At 37.4% G+C, this 17,411-nt stretch overlaps 1 protein-coding gene across 3 annotated transcripts in view; it reads left to right on the top strand.

The window, feature by feature from the left end:
* Positions 1-17,411, top strand: part of RERE (arginine-glutamic acid dipeptide repeats) — a 408,498-nt gene that overhangs the window by 38,500 nt on the left and 352,587 nt on the right. The window lies entirely within an intron of this gene.

Here is a 17,411-nt window from a genome sequence, read left to right on the forward strand (position 1 = left end):
TGAGCTTGCAGTATGAACACATTGAAATAACTAATTTATCACCCACTAAAATAAATCTCAGTGTCTACAGCTTCCAAGCACTCCTAAAAGCTTATTCTAAAGATAGGATTGGACTGGAAAAAATGACTACTGACTTTTTTCATATAACTTCTTCAAAACAGTTTTCTGAAGTAAATTTTTTAAACTTATTTGTTAACTTGTTCATTGTTTACATATCTCTGCTTCCCCCCCACCCCCACCAGACACCAGAAAGTAAGTCACAGTGGTAGCTGCTGTATCTACTGTGCTATGCTTAGTCGCTCAGTCGTGTCCGACTCTTTGTGATACCATGGACTGTGGCCCACCAGACTCTTCTGTCCGTGGGGATTCTCCAGACAAGAATAGTGAAGTGGGTAGCCATTCCCTTCTCCAGGGAATCTTACCAACTCAGGGATTGAACCCAGGTCCCCCACATTACAGGTGGATTCTTTGCCATCTGAGCCACCAGGGATACCAGAGTATTCCCAGTCCTGATTAATAAAAATTGTGAAATGGATGAATGAATTGTATTAGATCTGTTTTCAGTCCATTTAAGTTGCTAAAAAATTCACTTCTGAAAAGAAAGTAATTTTCTAGATATACATGAGTAAAATGAAATGAAGCAAAGAGTTTTATTTGGGGTGTCCTAGTGATGTAGAAGAATAATCTGGGGGTCCTACTTTTTCCTAAATAGTATTCTTCTCTCTAAATCACCTAGATAACAACCATTTTGACCATCTAGACTTTAGCATATTTTTCTCTGTCTTCATTCTGAAATTGTAGTTTTGGTTTTTTTTTTTTTTAATTGAAGTATAGTTGAACTGACTAATTGGGAAAGACCCTGATGCTGGAAAAGATTGAAGGCAGGAGGAGAAGGGGACGACGGAGGATGAGATGGTTGGATGGCATCACTGACTCCATGGACATGAGATTGAGCAAGCTCCTGGAGTTGGTGATGGACAGGGAAGACTAGCATGCTGCAGTCCATGGGGTTGCAAAGAGTCAGACATGACTGAGTGACTGAACTGATAGTTGATTTACAATGTTGTGTTGCTTTCTGGTATACAACACAGTGATTCATATATACACACACACACTCACAGTCCATAGAATTCTCCAGGCCAGAATACTGGAGAGGGTAGCCTTTCCCTTCTCCAGGGGATCTTCCCAACCCAGGGATCGAACCCAGGTCTCCCACATTGCAGGCAAGAGCTGAGCCACAAGGGAAGCTAGCTTCCCCACAAGGGAAGCCCATATATATACATGAGCCAATGTATATACACATACATAAACATTCTTTTCCCTGTGCTTCTCCCTGTTCATTATAGTTTATTACAAGATATTGAATTCAGTTCCCCATGCTATATAGTATGACCTTGTTGTTTATCTATTTTATGTATAGTATTTTGTATCAGTTGATCCAAAACTTCTAATTTACCTCTCGCCCCTTTTCCCCTTTGGTAATCATAGATTTGTTTTCTGTGTCTGTGAGTCTGTTTGTTTTGTAAATAAGTTCATTGTGTGTGTGTGTGTGTGTGTGTGTGTTAGTTGCTTAGTCTGACTCTTTTTGAATTTTTCTGGATATATGTCCAAGAGTGGGATTGCAGGATCATATAGTAACTCTATTTTTAGTTTTCTTAAGGAACTTGTATGTTGTTCTCCATAGTGGTTGTATCAATTTATATCCCACCCATAGTGTAGGAAGGTTCTCTTTTCTCCATACTCTTACCAGCATTTATTTTGAGGACTTTTTGATAATGGTCATTCTGACTGTGTGAGGTGATACCTCATTGTGATTTTGATTTGCATTTCTCTAATAGCGATGTTGAGCATCTTTTCATGTGCTTATTGGCCATCTGCATGTCTTCTTTGGAGAAAGGTCTGTTTGGGTCTTCCTCCCACTTTCTGATTGGGTTGTTTGATTTTTGTTATTGAGTTGTATGAGCTGTTTGTATATTTTGGAAATTAAGCCCTTATTGGTTATATCATTTGTAGATATTTTCTCCCATTCCTGTAGGTTGTCTTTTTGTTTTGTTTATGGTTTCCTTTGCTGTACAAAAACTTATAGGTTTGATTAGGTCCTGTTTGTTTATTTTTGCTTTTATTTCTATTACCTTGGGAAACTGACCTAAGGAAAACATTGCTGTGATTTATGTCAGAGAATGTTTTGCCGGTGTTGTCCCCCTGTGATTTATGGTATCATGCCTTCTATTTAAGTTTTTAAGTCATTTTGAGTTTATTTTTATGTACAATGTGAGGGAATGTTCTAACTTCATTGATTTACATGCGACTCTTCAGTTTTCCCAGCACCACTTGTTGACAAACTGTCTTTTCTCCATTGTGTATTCTTGCCTTCTTTGTTGGAGATTAATTGACTGTAGGTGTGTGAGTTTTTTTCTGGGCTCTATGTTCTGTTCCAGTGATCTATACATCAGTTTTTGTGCCAATACCGTGTTGTTTTGATTACTATAGCTTCGTGGGTATTGTCTGAGGTCTGGGATGGTTATGTCTTCTAACTTTGTTCTTTTCTTCAGGATTGCTTTGACAATCCTGGGTCTTTTGTGGTTCCATGTGAACTTTAGGATTATTTGTTCTAGTTCTGTGAAAATGTCCTGAGTTATTTGATAGGGATTGCATTAAGTTTGTAGATTATTTTGGGTAGTATGGCCGTTATAACAATATTAATTCTTCTAGAGTGTGGGATATCTTTCTATGTTTTTTGAAGCAGATTCAATTTCCTTTATCAGTGTTTTATGTGTGTGTGTGCATGCTAAGTTGCTTCAGTTATGTTTGACCCTTTGTGACCCTGTGGACCATAGCCTGCCAGGCTTCTCTGTCCATGAGATTCTCCAGGCAAGAATACTGAAGTGGGTTGCCATTTCCTCCTCCAGGGGATCGTACCTACTCAGGGATCTAACCTTTGTCTCTTACATCTCCTGCATTGGCAACTGGGTTCTTTACCACTAGTGTTTTATAGTTCTCAGCATATAAATCTTGCACCTTCTTGGTCAGGTCTATTCCTAAGTATATTATTTATTTCCTGATGCAGTTTTAAAAGGGATTTTTTTTTTTTTTAACTTTCCCTTTTTCATAGTTCATAGTGTAAAGAAATGCAACTGATTTCTGTATGTCAATCTTGTATCATGCTACCTTACTGAATTTGTTTACCATTTTAATAGTTTTTGTGTGGAGTCTTTAGAGTTTTCTATATATAGTATCTTGTCACCTGCATATAATGACAGTTTTACCCCTTCCCTTCCAAAATGGATACTTTTTTTTTTCTTTTTCTTGTCTGATTGCTGTACCTAGGATTTCCAATACTTTGTTGAATAGAAGTGGTGAGAGTGGACATTCTTGTCTTGTTCTGAAATTGTAGTTCTTATTCTGGTGCTACTTTGGTATATCTAGGACAGCACTGTGTGATAGACATTATAATGGGTGTTAACTATGAGCTACATATGTAATTAACATTTTCTAGTAAAAAAAAAGATGTGAAATTAGCCAATTGTGTCCAAAAGATTGTTTCAACATGTAAATAATGTAAAACTAATGCTTTTTTTACATTCTTTTTATTCATACTAAGTATTTGAGATTCAGTGTGCATTTTACACTTATGTCTCAGTTTGGATTACTATAATGCAAGTGCTCAGTATCCATGTGTGGTTGTTTCTACTGTATTGGACAGTGCAGATCTAAGGAATCATTTAAAAACCAAACTGTGAACGAGAATGCTAATAGGTGATGGCAAATACATCCATCTTATAGTCTTTCTGAGGATAGCTTTATTGTTTAATTTTATTTTTTTGGTGGAGTGGGGCACACCACATGGCTTGTAGATCCCTTGAACTTGGACCCAGACAATGAAAGTGCAGAGTTCTAACCATTAGACCATTAGGGAACTCCTCTAATAGGGTTTTTTTTTTTTTTTTTTTAAAGATTATTTAGTGTCATTAGGTTTGTGTAATAATAGTAAAATAGTAGTTTTTTGCTGCAGGCTGAACATTGATTTGGTGGAGAATTTAAACAAGGTAATAAAAATGCGATGTTAATGGATTAAAAAAAAAAATCCGGGGGGAATTCTGTTTAGTGGTTAGGACTCCGCACTTTTATGGCTGAGGGCCTTGTTACAATCCCTGGTCAGGGAACTAGGCTCCCATAAGCTGCACAGTTTGACACCCCTCCCCCTCCAAAAAAATCCAGGAACCTTGAAGTTTGGCTGTGTCTGGTCCTTTTGGAGTATTAAAAAAAAAAAGTGTGTGGAGAGCATCTAACCATAACTGTACTATTAAGTGCTTTAAGGGAAAAGAGATCTGAAGCATATATGACAAAATGTTAACATTTGTTAAATCTGGGTAGTTAGTACATGATGCTGGGAAGATTGAAAGCAAAAGAAGAGGATGGTAGAGGATGAAATGGTTAGATAGCATCACCGCCTCAGTGGATGTGAATTTGAGCAAACTCCAGGAGATAATGGATAACAGAGGAGCTTGGTATGCTACAGTCCAGGGGGTCACAGAGAGTCAGACATGACTTAACTACTGAACAATAGCAACAACAAAGTGAGTATATGGGTGTCTCTTGTATTCTCTAGTGCTTGTCTATATATTGTAAACATTTCATGGAAAAATTTAAAGATATAAAAAACTTGATTCATAATATAAAATGTGAATGAGAACTTTATTTGGTGTGTTATAAATTCTGGAAATGATGCTATTGTTGTAGTTTTACGTAGTGACTATATTCTTTCTTTTGCCTCCAGTTAATAGTGAGTTGTAGAAAAGTGACAACTTAATCCATTAACTGCGTTCTTTGGATGAGACTTGTTATGAAAGGCATACCATCTGGATATGATTTACTGTAATTTCACGTTGTAGCTATAGCATTTCAAAGAATGCAGTATTTCTTAGACATTCTGTTTAGAGAGATATTTGACTTTTAGATCTTTAAGATATCAAGTAGTAGAGAAATTTTTTTTTTTTTGAGAAATTTTTATAGTTAAAAAGTTTTAACTTTTTGGTAATTCAAAAGTAAGGAGAAGGGCTATAAGTAAACTGAGGCAGTCTTCGTCCTGAGCCTGAATCAGTAGGTGACATTTCATCTTAGATCCAAGTTTGACCAAATGCTTCTATAGTGTTCAAAATGTAGGTTTGCATTGTTGAGAAAGTAAAACCCTCATCATCCATAATTCCTTGGGAATGACCTCTTCCAGTCAGTTGTGTTTATAAAAGATTTAAGTACCCACTCTGAGTCAGGTACAGTACCTGGTAACAAAACCTTCCTTAATCTTCACAGTAATCTTCTGTGGCCAGCTTGTTCTCTGTTACAAATGACTACACTGTGCTCAGCGGTGCCAACTCTGGACTACAGGACATAGAAGCTTTTGGTAGTGGTTGTTTCAGATTTTGTTTTAGAAAATCTTCATCATAGTAGCATACTTTAAAAATACTAATACCCTTTAGAATAATTCAGAATTCAGTGTCTGAAGGTTTTCACTAAGAGTTAGGCAGCTTGCTTTCATTTTGTGCCCCGGCAGTCATTTAATGGATTAGGAGTTCCTGAGAATCACTGTGGGATGGGACTGCTGCTGCTGCTGCTGCTAAGTCACTTCAGTCGTGTCCGACTCTGTGCGACTCCATAGACGGCAGCCCACCAGGCTCCGCCGTCCCTGGGATTCTCCAGGCAGGAATACTGGAGTGGGTTGTCATTTCCTTCTCCAGTGGGATGGGACTAGAAGTGCAGTATTTTATTTTATTTTGAAGTGCAGTATTTAAATAAATCTGCTGAATGTGTTTTTAGTTTTTTTCTTTGTAATTGCTTCTTTCCTAAGGGTAAAACCCAACAGAAGTTTTCTCCCACATAAATAAAGTCTTTTACTCTTACCAAACCATTGCCACAAATGAATAAAAAATGTCTAGAGTTTTAAGGTTTTCAAAAATAGTTTTAAGATTTAGTTTTTTTCTTATAACCTAGATGGTTTAAATATCAGGAATTCTTTCTTCACTTAGTGATTGTAGCTTATGGAGTTTCCTTTTCTCTTACCTGTTCCAGACAGCTTTTTTGAAGCCCTTAGCCAGAGCACAGGTCAGTAGATACTTTTGTAAAGGGTTATATAGTAAATATTTTAGACTTTGTGGGTAGGGTGGTGTTTGTCACAACTACTAAACTCTGCCCTCGTAGCTCCCAAACTACCATAGATGATATGTAAACAATTGTACTTCTCTTTACCAGAAGTACTTCTCTTTACCTACAGAAAATAAACAAATTTTCCTTTTAGTTATTCCTCTTTTTTTTTTAAAGGAAATTTTATATTTTTTTGGCCATGTCTTGTGTTGGTGGGATCTTATTAATAGTTCCCCAACCAGGGATTGAACCTCCATCTGTGCAACGCGTGGAGTCCTAAGCACTAGACTGCCAGGGAATTCCCTCCTTTTAGTTATTTCTGTGTTTAAAGTACAGTTGAAAATCAGAAGTCTGGAAGCATGTTTATACCTTAGAGTGACCAAGTTCATGTAACATTGTTTGGAAGAAAGTCATACTAAGTAATTGTAAAGACAAAAGCATCATGTAGCTGATGAATGCCTTTGTGAGGTCATGGTCTCCACATCCAAACCAGGCCAGTGCCAATGCCAGGTGGTCCTCCTGTCCCCTTCTCCCTTACCCGTCACGTTTATTTCAACCGATCATTAGACCTAGCATTTCTGTTCCCCTTCCTCTTATCCTTTCTTTCCACCTTTTGAACAGGTGACCTCACTGCTTAATTTCACAGAGAAAATAAAAGCCATCAGACTGGAACTTCTCCATTTCTAGTCACCAGTGCTACATGTCAGTCATACCTGACTACTTACAATTAGTGGTGTTCAACATTAATAGTCACTTTATTAAAGTTAAAAAATGTAAAACCCGGTTTTCCTTAAGCCCCAAATTTAATTTATAAATCTCATTAGTCTATTCATGTATTCAGTACATTTTATACAAAAAAGTACGAAAAATAACTTTCATGATAACTATTGATTAATTCAACTTGAACAGACTTAATTCCCTTTAACATCCAGTTCCATTTATAAACATAACTAGCAGTAAATTGCATTTAAAAATTGAATAGACACATGCCTGACTGGGAAAGCTTATAACCTCTTGAAACAAAACCTTCTCCAAGTGCTTATACAACTTTTATAGAAATAGTTAAACTTAAAAATACAGTAAATTTCCCTTAACCCAAACATGTCTTTCCTTGTTTTCCTGTTTCAAGAAGTGCTTCTCATATATCTAAGCTAGAAACCCTGCGTAGTGTAAACACCCTCTTGTATTCCCACTGTCTGTAAACTAAGTATTGTTTCTTTTTCTTCTATCTCCTCCCACTCCTGTTATTCTAGTTCAGACCACTGTCTCTCTGCCAAGTTACTTTACAACTTGTAAACCTGGCTACTTGTTCAAATCTTGTGCCTTTCTGATGTATTCTTCACCACTGTAGTCCTTTTGATATTTTTGTTTCGTTTTATAACAGCCCTATAGCAAACCATTCACTCTTTTAAAGCATACAATTCAATTATTTTTAGTGTGTTCACAGAGTTATGCAACCACCACCACAATCAATTTAGAACATATCAGTTCAGTTTAGTCACTCAGTCATGTCCGACTCTTTGCAACCCCATGGACTGCAGCATGCCAGGCTTCCCTGTTTATCATCAACTCCCAGAATTTATTCAAACTCATGTCCATGGAGTCAGTGATGCCATCCAACCATCTAATCCTCTGTCGTCCCCTTCTCTCCCGCCTTCAATCTTTCCCAGCATCAGGGTCTTTTCAGTAAGTCGTATTTTTCAGTTCTTCGTATCAGGTGGCCAAAGTATTGGAGTTTCAGCTTTAGCATCAGTCCTTCCGATGAATATTTAGGACTGATTTCCTTTAGGATGGACTGGTTGGATCTCCTTGTTGTCCAGCGGACTCTCAAGAGTCTTCTCCAACACCACAGTCCAAAAGCATCAATTTTTCAGTGCTCAGCTTTCTTTATAGTCCAATTCTCACATCCATACATGACTACTGGAAAAATGATAGCTTTGACTAGATGGACCTGTGTTGGCAAAGTATTGTCTCTGCTTTTTAATATGCTGTCTGGGTTGGTCATAACTTTTCTTCCAAGGAGCAAGCGTCTTTTAATTTCATGGTTGCAGTCACCATCTGCAGTGATTTTGGAGCCCCCCGAAATAAAGTCTGTCACTGTTTCCATTGTTTCCCCATCTATTTGCCATGAAGTGATACGATCAGATGCCATAATCTTAGTTTTCTGAATGTTGAGTTTTTTGTTTGTTTTTTTTTTTTGAATGTTGAGTTTTAAGCCAACTTTTTCACTGTCCTCTTAGTTCTTTGCTTTTGGCCATAAGTGTGGTGTCATCTGCATATCTGAGGTTATTGATATTTTCCCCAGCAATCTTGATTCCAGCTTGTGCGTCATCTAGTCCAGGATTTCTCATGATGTACTCTGCATATGAATCAAATAAGCAGGGTGACAATATACAGCCTTGACGTACTCCTTTTCCCATTTGGAACCAGTCTGTTGTTCCATGTCCAGTTCTAACTGTTGCTTCTTGACCTGCATATAATCACTACTAGAAGAAACCCTGTGCTTATTAGCAGTCACTCCCATTTCTTCCCCATTCTCCACACCACTGCCCCTCCCACCCCCACCGCCAGCCATAACCAGCCACTTTCAGAATCTATGTGTTTGCCTGTTCTGGACATTTCACATAAATGGAATCATACAGTCTTTTGTGACCAGCATCTTTGTCTACCATGATGTTTTTAAGATTCATCCATGTTGTAACATATATCCATACTTCATTCCTTTTTGTTGCCAAATAACCATCCATTGTATGGAGATACCACTTTTTATTTATCTATTCATTAGTTGATGGATATTTGGATTGGTTTTGCTTTTTGGCTGTAAAAAATGCTTCTGTAAACATTGTCGTACAAAGTTTTGTATGGACATGGTTTAGATTTCTCTTGTTTATACACCTAGGAGCGAAATTGTTGGGTCATACAGCCCCTTTATGTTTTAACATTTTGAGTAGCTGCCAAACAGTTTTCCAAAGTGTCTATACCATGTTACAGTCCCATCAACAATGAATGTTCCAGTTTCTCCACATCCTTGATAACACTTTTTGTTAATCTATTTTTTTAATCTATTTTTTATTAATCAAAAATTTTTGAGGGGCTGCAGTGGGTCTTTTTTGGTTTGTGTGAGATTTCTCTCGTTGCAGTGAGCGGGGGCCACTCTTCATTTCTTAGCAGTGGCTTCTCCTTTTGTGGCTACCAGGCTCTAGAGCACAGGCTCGGTAATTGTGACGCAGGAGCTTAGTTCCTTCTCTGCATGTGGGGTCTTCCTGGACCAGGGATCAAACCCTTGCCTCCTGCATTGGCAGGCGAATTCTTATCCATTTTACCACCAGGAAAGTCCTGTATTCTTTTTTTTTTTGGATTGTAACCGTTCTGGAGGGTGTGAACTGATCTTAGTTTTGGTATGTGTTTCCCTAATGGTGTTTAGCATCTTTTCTTGTACTTACTAGCTCTTTCCTATCTTCTTGGGAGCCTTTTGAGCTTTTAAAAATACAAACGTGGATGTATTAATTACCTGGGTAAAGCTTTTTCTCTGGTGGCAAATGTTCTTCCCTTCTTCCTTGCCTTTTCAGCTCTTAGTTATTTAACTTTTCAGGCTTCAGTTTAGATGTCATTTCCTTCAGGAAGCCTTTCCTGACCCCTTTTATTAGCACTCCACCCATCATGTTGTGACTGTTTATCTTCACTTCCTTTCCCAGTAGTCAGTGGGGATTATGCCTGACACATGGCTGATTGAAGGACTGAATACATGGATGAGTGTAGTTTTTTTAAAAAAACACAAAGTTTAAAAAAAAATTCTACCTTGGAATCAGTATCCCATAATTTTTGTGCATGCTTTGTTTCTCTTCATGCTTTTACAGGTGACTCGAGGGTAGGATCATATAGACAGCAGTGATGCGTGGCTGTCGCTCTGCACAGACAGAGGCCAGATGAAACCTTTGTGCTCTCTGCTCGGTGGCAGTGGCTACTGCCTGCCTGCCCTGGGGCTGGGGCTGGCAGTTGCTCTTTGATCTGAAGGTGGCAGAGATAAGGGAAAGGGAAGGTGGAGAATGGGGACCACAGAGCTTTACCTAGCTGACTCATGATTTGATTTGAAAAAATTTAACTGCAAAAGTCTTTTCATTCCTTTAAAAAAAAAAAAAAAAAGCTCTAATTTGAGCCTATACCAACAAAGGCCTGAGGTACCCTGGTTTTAGCTGTGTGCTTTTAGTCTTTTCTTTCTCTTTGTTGAATATGTTTTTCCTCCTTGCCTATTGAAAGGATAACGTTTCCTTTCCATATTCCATCGAGTCAGTCCTGAGATGCGGAGCCTGATCTAATAATTTTCCTCTTATAAAAAAGCCTCCAGGGGGTCGTCCTGACCCAGGGACTGAACCTTTATCTCTCATGCTCCTGCATAGGCAGGCAGGTTCTTTACTACTAGCGCTACCTGGGAAACCCTAAAAAAAACTGCATTTAAATTAATGTGTCAGGAAGAGGCAATAATTAACAGTAATATATTAAATTTTAGTTTTTCTCAGGAAAAATTATAACTTTTCAGTGATATAAATACTTGTTTTCTTTGATAAACTGCACTAAATATCTTCTTAGATTGTACCTTCTGTTGAGAGAATAACCCATTTTGTGTTTTATATGGTATTAAATATTCAGCGTCTTTATAGAGTGTATTTTGGTTGAAGTTCTACGTGGGAGTGGAAAAAAAGAGAGCTGAAGTCCAGCTAAACAGCTAGCAGTATTTTCTACTAGTTCTCTTAATCCAGTGTTTGATCAGTAGGGGAGAATTAAGAACACAGACAGGGACAATGAGCTTATCCTGTTTTCTTCTCATTGTTTTATATGTGCTCTTCTGATAAGATTATGGGAAATCTGTGAACTGTTGGTCCCTTTTGGTAGAGCATCACATTAAGTGTTAGATTGGTGATGCTAAAGAGAGTTTGATTTTGGCAGCCTTTCACTTAGTTATGGGCAGAGGGTGAGAATTTCCAGTGGTATTTCTTCAGTGTTAATTTTAGAAAAAATTATTTAGTGAAGAAAAAAATGGAGCAGTAACTTGCTAATCTATAGAAAGATTATACAGAATAGTAGTTATTAGAAATAAATTTTATTTAATAGCAGTAGGAAAATATTTACCTTGTGACACTTGCCATTTCTTGGCATTTTATTTTTGTATGTGTGTTTTATATTGACTGGCAAGTAGCTTCATTATTTCATCACTGAAAGCAGTGAAGAAAAGTAAGTGACTTTCTATTGAGGGAATTTTCAAAATTTCAAACCCACTAAAACTAAAGAGATTATTTTCAGTGCCAAATTAATATAAATTGCACATTTTTTTCCTAGTGATAAAGTGATACTGATCGTCAAAGAGAACTTTCAAAAAGATACACTAGTTCAGCAAAGCAGACTAATATTTTAGAGAGAATATTACCAGTAATAAAAAGGACAGAATTATGATAGTTTGATGTGTTAATTTTAATAACTTTTCCCCCCATAGCTCTTGAGTCAAGATGAGAAAAGTTAAACAGAAATATAGTTCTCATTTTGATTGTACTGAATTTATTATATAAAATGCTATCCTCCCTTCAAATTCAGACTTGGGGTTTAGGTCTTTTTTGTTTAAAAGAGTGTAGGTGAGTGGGGCTGATTTTCTGTAGCAGTGGGATTAAGAGTTCTTTTCATGGGATCATTCACAACAGCGCAATAAAAAATGCAAGAATTGGAATAGAGCCGTTTAGGCAGTAGTTATTTCAGTTACAAGTGGTTTTCTGCCTTTTAAAACAGCAAATTGTTAGAGATGATCTAATTCTGTTTTATGAAATGGTTGCTCATAAAAATACTTGTTCCTTGTCCTATAGCTATTATAAAATGGTAAGTTCTTTTATTTACTTTCTCCTTTATAATATAGTACTTTTGTTCCAGTGGTCTGCCGCAGACTTGGGGGGTTCTGCATTTTATGAATATGTGATAAATCCATTCTATGAAGGCAGTTTATTTTTGCTGATGTGCCTGCTTAGAAAGTCTTTTATTTTTTTGCTCCTTTACAGGTTGTCAGTTAAAGGGTCTGCCTTTTAGATTTTTAAATTCTTCCTACCAATTTCATTTGCCACTTGGTATGTACCATTTTGTTTTTGCCTTACACTGCTTTTCAACCCTCCCCAGTGGTGGATTGTCCATGGAGCTAATGAAGCTTACACCAAAGGGACCCTCACTTGCATGAGCCCCTAGGCATTTTATATACCACATTTTGTAGTCTTTTTCCTTAAAGAAGTCCCTGCAATTATGTAAACATTAGACCCCACAAAACCTGCCTTTTCTAAAATAAAAGACTATTAGAGGAGATGAAGAACACATCTAAGTGTATGTTAGCTTTAAAAAGGATTTGAATAGAATGTTTGAATGGGTTTGTGTGTGATGTCAGATTTAATTTATCATGATAACCATCAATAGTGCACCAGATGTTTTGACTGTATTTAGCTTCATATTAAATTAAGCATAGCCAGTGGCCTCTGAAGTCCATCTGTACTGCTGCCAAAGGTATCGCTGAAGACAGTGCCGTTCCTGGCTGTCACCTCTGCTAGCCACTCTTCCCCTCTTGCCTTGATATTTAGGCTTCCGAATAGCTCTTACAAAAGGTGAGTCTTTGTATTTGAAATTTGTATTCTGTAAATCTGCTATATTGAATCAAGGAGCTTGTGTTTCTCTTTTCATTCCAATAGGTAGTCATTTTTAATTTTTGCTTATCCATAAACCACTGGAAACAAATAAATAAGGTTAGTTAGGAGTTTATGGAGGTCTGAAGTCTAGTGAGAGAGAAGTCATTTATACACAAGTAACAGTTAAACACATGTATGTCTGAGATTTTTCTGTACCTGCTACTAATCATGGAAAAAAAATCAACTTATAGATTTTGTCATATAAATACATATTGAGACCTGAAAACCCCTAGTTTTATTTACACTCAGAAAGATGTGTATTAAAAATCACTCATAACCTTTATAAGGATTTAAATGAATACACCTTGACTTTTACTTGATTCCTACTTCATCAGCGTAATCAGAGAACACATGGATTCTCTTCCCAAGAGTGAGGGTAAACCATATATTTGTGGTGTTCTCCGTGTGACGATCATTCAAATGGCAGACCCTGCAGATCAAACAATTTCCTCCCATTCACGCGCTCACTCTTTCCTAGAAAAGCATTTAGACGTCTCTGAAATTAGACCTGTAAAGCCTGTGCTAAGGCCAGAACAAATATCTTGGAAATTTTATCATAATGTTGCTTTTTAAGGTCCTAAATGTCCTCTATTTAAAATGAAATTCTTTTGTATTAACCTCCTTTCATATGCTAGCTTTCACCAGACTGCAGAATTGCCTGATTTGACTTTCTAATGTAACTGTAATGAATCTTCTGGGAAGCCAAACGATTGAACACACGTACTCTGCGACTCCATTGTAAAATATTCAGTCAGTCCTGTCGATGTTGCTGATTAAAAAAGGGAGGAAAAAAAAGAGCCAAAACAGAAAAGAATTAGGAGTGGGAGAGAAAAATGATAAACTTCCTAACATACATTAAAGCTTAAAACCAAACATATTCTCTCAGGAATTTCAGCCTTTACTAGACATCATGATATGCAATAATACCTTGCTTGTCTGTATCCAGGGGCACCTTAATAAAAACATCAAGCTAGGGGGAGGCAGAGTCAGCTTTGTAAAGCCAGAATGAGGGCATACGATTACATTCAGTTTTGACACGTTTATCTGAAAAGGCACTTGGAAAAAACCTGTCCGTTTGCACAAGCAGACAAATTGCTCTATGCATTAATGTTGAGTACCCAGCAGAGTTAAATATTTGCTAGCCAATAAATGCAGCGCCTACGCACGACAGAGCCCAAATGTTTAATGGTGCTGTCTCAAATATATGTTCCTTATGACATACTTGGGGTCATATTTAACAGCCGGAGAAGCAAGAAGAAGGCTTTTCTATGATGTGTTGTTGTAACTAATTTATCCCAGGTATTTATAATTGTAGCAATGTGTGTTTGGCTGATCCCTGTGAAAGAAATTGAACACCAGAGTTTAATAATTAAGGATTTATTAGTTAAAACTGAATGTTGTAATGAGCCAGATGCTGCTGCATTGAAATAGCCATTTTCATTAGCATTTTTAAATAGAAGAGAATTGAATTTAGATTTGGAATGCCTTGACTTTGATGAGTAGTTAACATTTTAAAATCTTTTAAAAATCCATCAAAAAAAAGGTAAATTTCCTTTAATCTCAGTGAAATACCAACATTCACCCTGAAATGTAGGTAAGTGAATGAAAGCCTCTAACTTTTAAAAATAGGAAATTCTGTGTTTTGAATACTATAAAATAATCTTAAATGCTTTGTGAAAAGAAATGGTTACAAAAACATGTGGAGGATGAAGAATTAATTTTACTTTTGACTGGAAAAAATATAAATCACTCAGATGGAAGAGGCAGTGGGGACTGGGAATGGGCACGTGTTTTTTTCTCTCTTATCTAGGGGAAGCATTTTTAATAATAGCTTGAGTGGTTTGATAAAGCGTCCAAAGGAAAGTCCCAGGAGAGGAAGATTATGCTAGAGAGAGAGAGATCTCTATGAATCATTCACGCTAACCTCTTGCTGAAGCACAGCTTGCATTTTTAATGAAGGATGATTGCATTTCATAAACAGACCTTTAAAAATTAAAATAATATTGATCCTTCCTCATTTAGGCCTATTAAAATAGCATGTTATGCATCTCTTTCTAGTAGCTCAGGACAGGTTATTCTTATTATTTTTACTAGTATATACACAGTTTAATAATTTCTCATCAGAAGTTTCTTTAAATTGGACTTTGATTGGACTTTTTGAAAAAAATTTTTTTAAGTAATAGCTCTGAAAGCGAAATTTAAGTATTGTGACTTGGTTTAAAGTTTGGTGCTTTAAATGCTTTTCAAGATAAACTATCTCTAGTAAATTTCATTTGTTTTCCTTTATTTCTTTTGATCACATCAATTTCCTACAAAGGAAATGGATTTATTAATTAAAACCTTGACTGTAGCTTAGGAAAGGGGACTGGCTAGATTTCAAGAAACCTTGGTTTACTTACACCCTCATGACTAAAGGCTAGTCACATTATCCATCAATAATCAGTGTTTTTACTTTTAAATATGTCCCTCGATGAGATAAAATATGTGTTAGGTTACCTTGAAATCTGAATTACCACTTTGCAGTTGTCTATTATTTTGAAGACTCTTCTCTAAACAGGGTCATAGGGATTGTGTGCTTTAATACCTTCCACATCTTATACTACTGGAGAATGATACTGATGGTGTTGCTTTCCTTTTTGTTTTAAAAATGAGAATGTTCCTAAGCTAAAAGATTTAGTTCAAGAATATAAAACTGGTAAGGAAATGCTTCTCTTAGGTAGTAGGATAAGAAACACAAGACAAAGTCAGAATTCAGCACCACATGATAATCTTTTCGGTGATAGCCAGGAACTTTTTTTTTTTTTTTTGGAAAAATGACACAATGGTCATGCATAAGAGCACACTTAGGAGGCAGGCTGTCTGGAGTCAACTGCTGTCTCTAGCACTTACCAGCTGTGTGACCCATAGGCACATTATTCGGCCTCTGTTTCTTTTTGTTGTCTGTAAAATGCAGATAATAATGCTGGCCCTTCCTCAGGCTGTTGTGAGGATTACTTGAGTTACTCCAGAGAGCTCTGTAATTTTTGGCTATTACTGTATTATTTATTTTGATTTTGTCTTTTTTACTTTTTTTGCAATGATTAAAGAAAAGTTATTTGGGGAGTGTTCTTACGCTACAGTTGAATAGGGGAAATTCTGTTATGCCTTCTGGGAATCAAGTTTTCTTTTTTCCGGCTTTGCCTTTTATTTTACATCGTTAGTGCTTTGTGCATCACTCGATGGTGATACTGATCATATAGTTACTTTTTTATTTTTTCAGTGAAAGGGACCCTCAGCTAAAGATTTAGTCAGACCTTCTCTGACTTGATCTATGGAGTTATCATGAGGACTGTGTTCAGCTTGCTAATTGCTACAGGAATAAGCACAGTAGGATCTTAGAATAAAACCATACATATTGTACATGTTCTTTTGCCTGACAGATTTTTTTTTTTTTTTTTTGAGAAAGTAGTAAGGATTTTTATTGTCAAAACAAGTAAGAGATACAAGCGTAACAGAAGACACAAATAAATTAATTCTGATCATTTGAGACTCCAGGGTGCCTCTGGGGGAAGGTCAGCTCGGCTCCTTGAGTAGACACAATAACGTCCAAAGCAAAAGACAGCAGGAATGGGAGACAGTGTTCAAGACAATGGTTGTACATGTACACGGTGAAGAGAAATGAAAAAGTGGCTTCCCCAGTTCCTTTCCTCAGTGAGGTACATGTTTACAAAGGTATGAGGCTCATTTGAGGGGAAAATGATTGCATACAGAAATTTTTTAATTCTTCTACCTCCCAGGAAAAAAATTTTCAAGCCCTAGCCTGAACAAGAAAATAAAAATAGAGTAACACTAGTTTCATGTGAACCTCAAGACTATATCCAAACTGCAGTTGCCACCTCTTATTTTAAAGTTTAACATCCATTTATCTATAGCAAGCCAGTAGACTGAATTTTCTCCTTAGGAAGTTTTCAACCAAATGGAAGTTAAATTAATCTCACTGTAAAGTGCAACAAAGGATATGTTAAGACTAGTGTTTGTGCTGTGACATGCAGAAGAGAAGCACCCCTCCCGCAGCACGGGCGCCAGAGGTCCCAGAGGAAGGGCTGGCTGCGGGACTCAGGGGCCCGTGAGGTCCCCCAGAACTCCAGGAGGCTGCTGCCAGCACAAACGGGGGGTCCCTCCCGGGCTGGCTCCTAGCTGCACCCACATCTCCAGCGGGTCTAGGGTTCCCTAACAGCAGACCGGAGCACCCAGCGCCAGCACGGCCGCGAGGGCCGAAGCCGCCTGCACTAGTCCGCGGATGTCCCTACGCCGTGTTCTGTCCATGCGCACCTGGACAGTGCTGAAGGAATCCTGAAGCCTTGGTTCTGGAACATCGAAGACAGTCACCTAGTAAGCGGTGGCCCAAGTTCTAGGGACGTCCCCATACATCACTGCTCAAGTTTAGTCTAAAGCTAGAGCAATACAAAAATGGCTTTTCCACACAAGGACAAGCTTTGCACTAATGTTTCGCAAAAACCAATTATGTCTCCACCTAGCCTCAGTTTGATTTTCACAAAGACAAAACTTTTCCTATGTCAGAGCCAC

The sequence above is a fragment of the Dama dama genome, chromosome 14, assembly GCF_033118175.1.
Source record: "Dama dama isolate Ldn47 chromosome 14, ASM3311817v1, whole genome shotgun sequence".
NCBI classification, from domain to species: domain Eukaryota; kingdom Metazoa; phylum Chordata; class Mammalia; order Artiodactyla; family Cervidae; genus Dama; species Dama dama.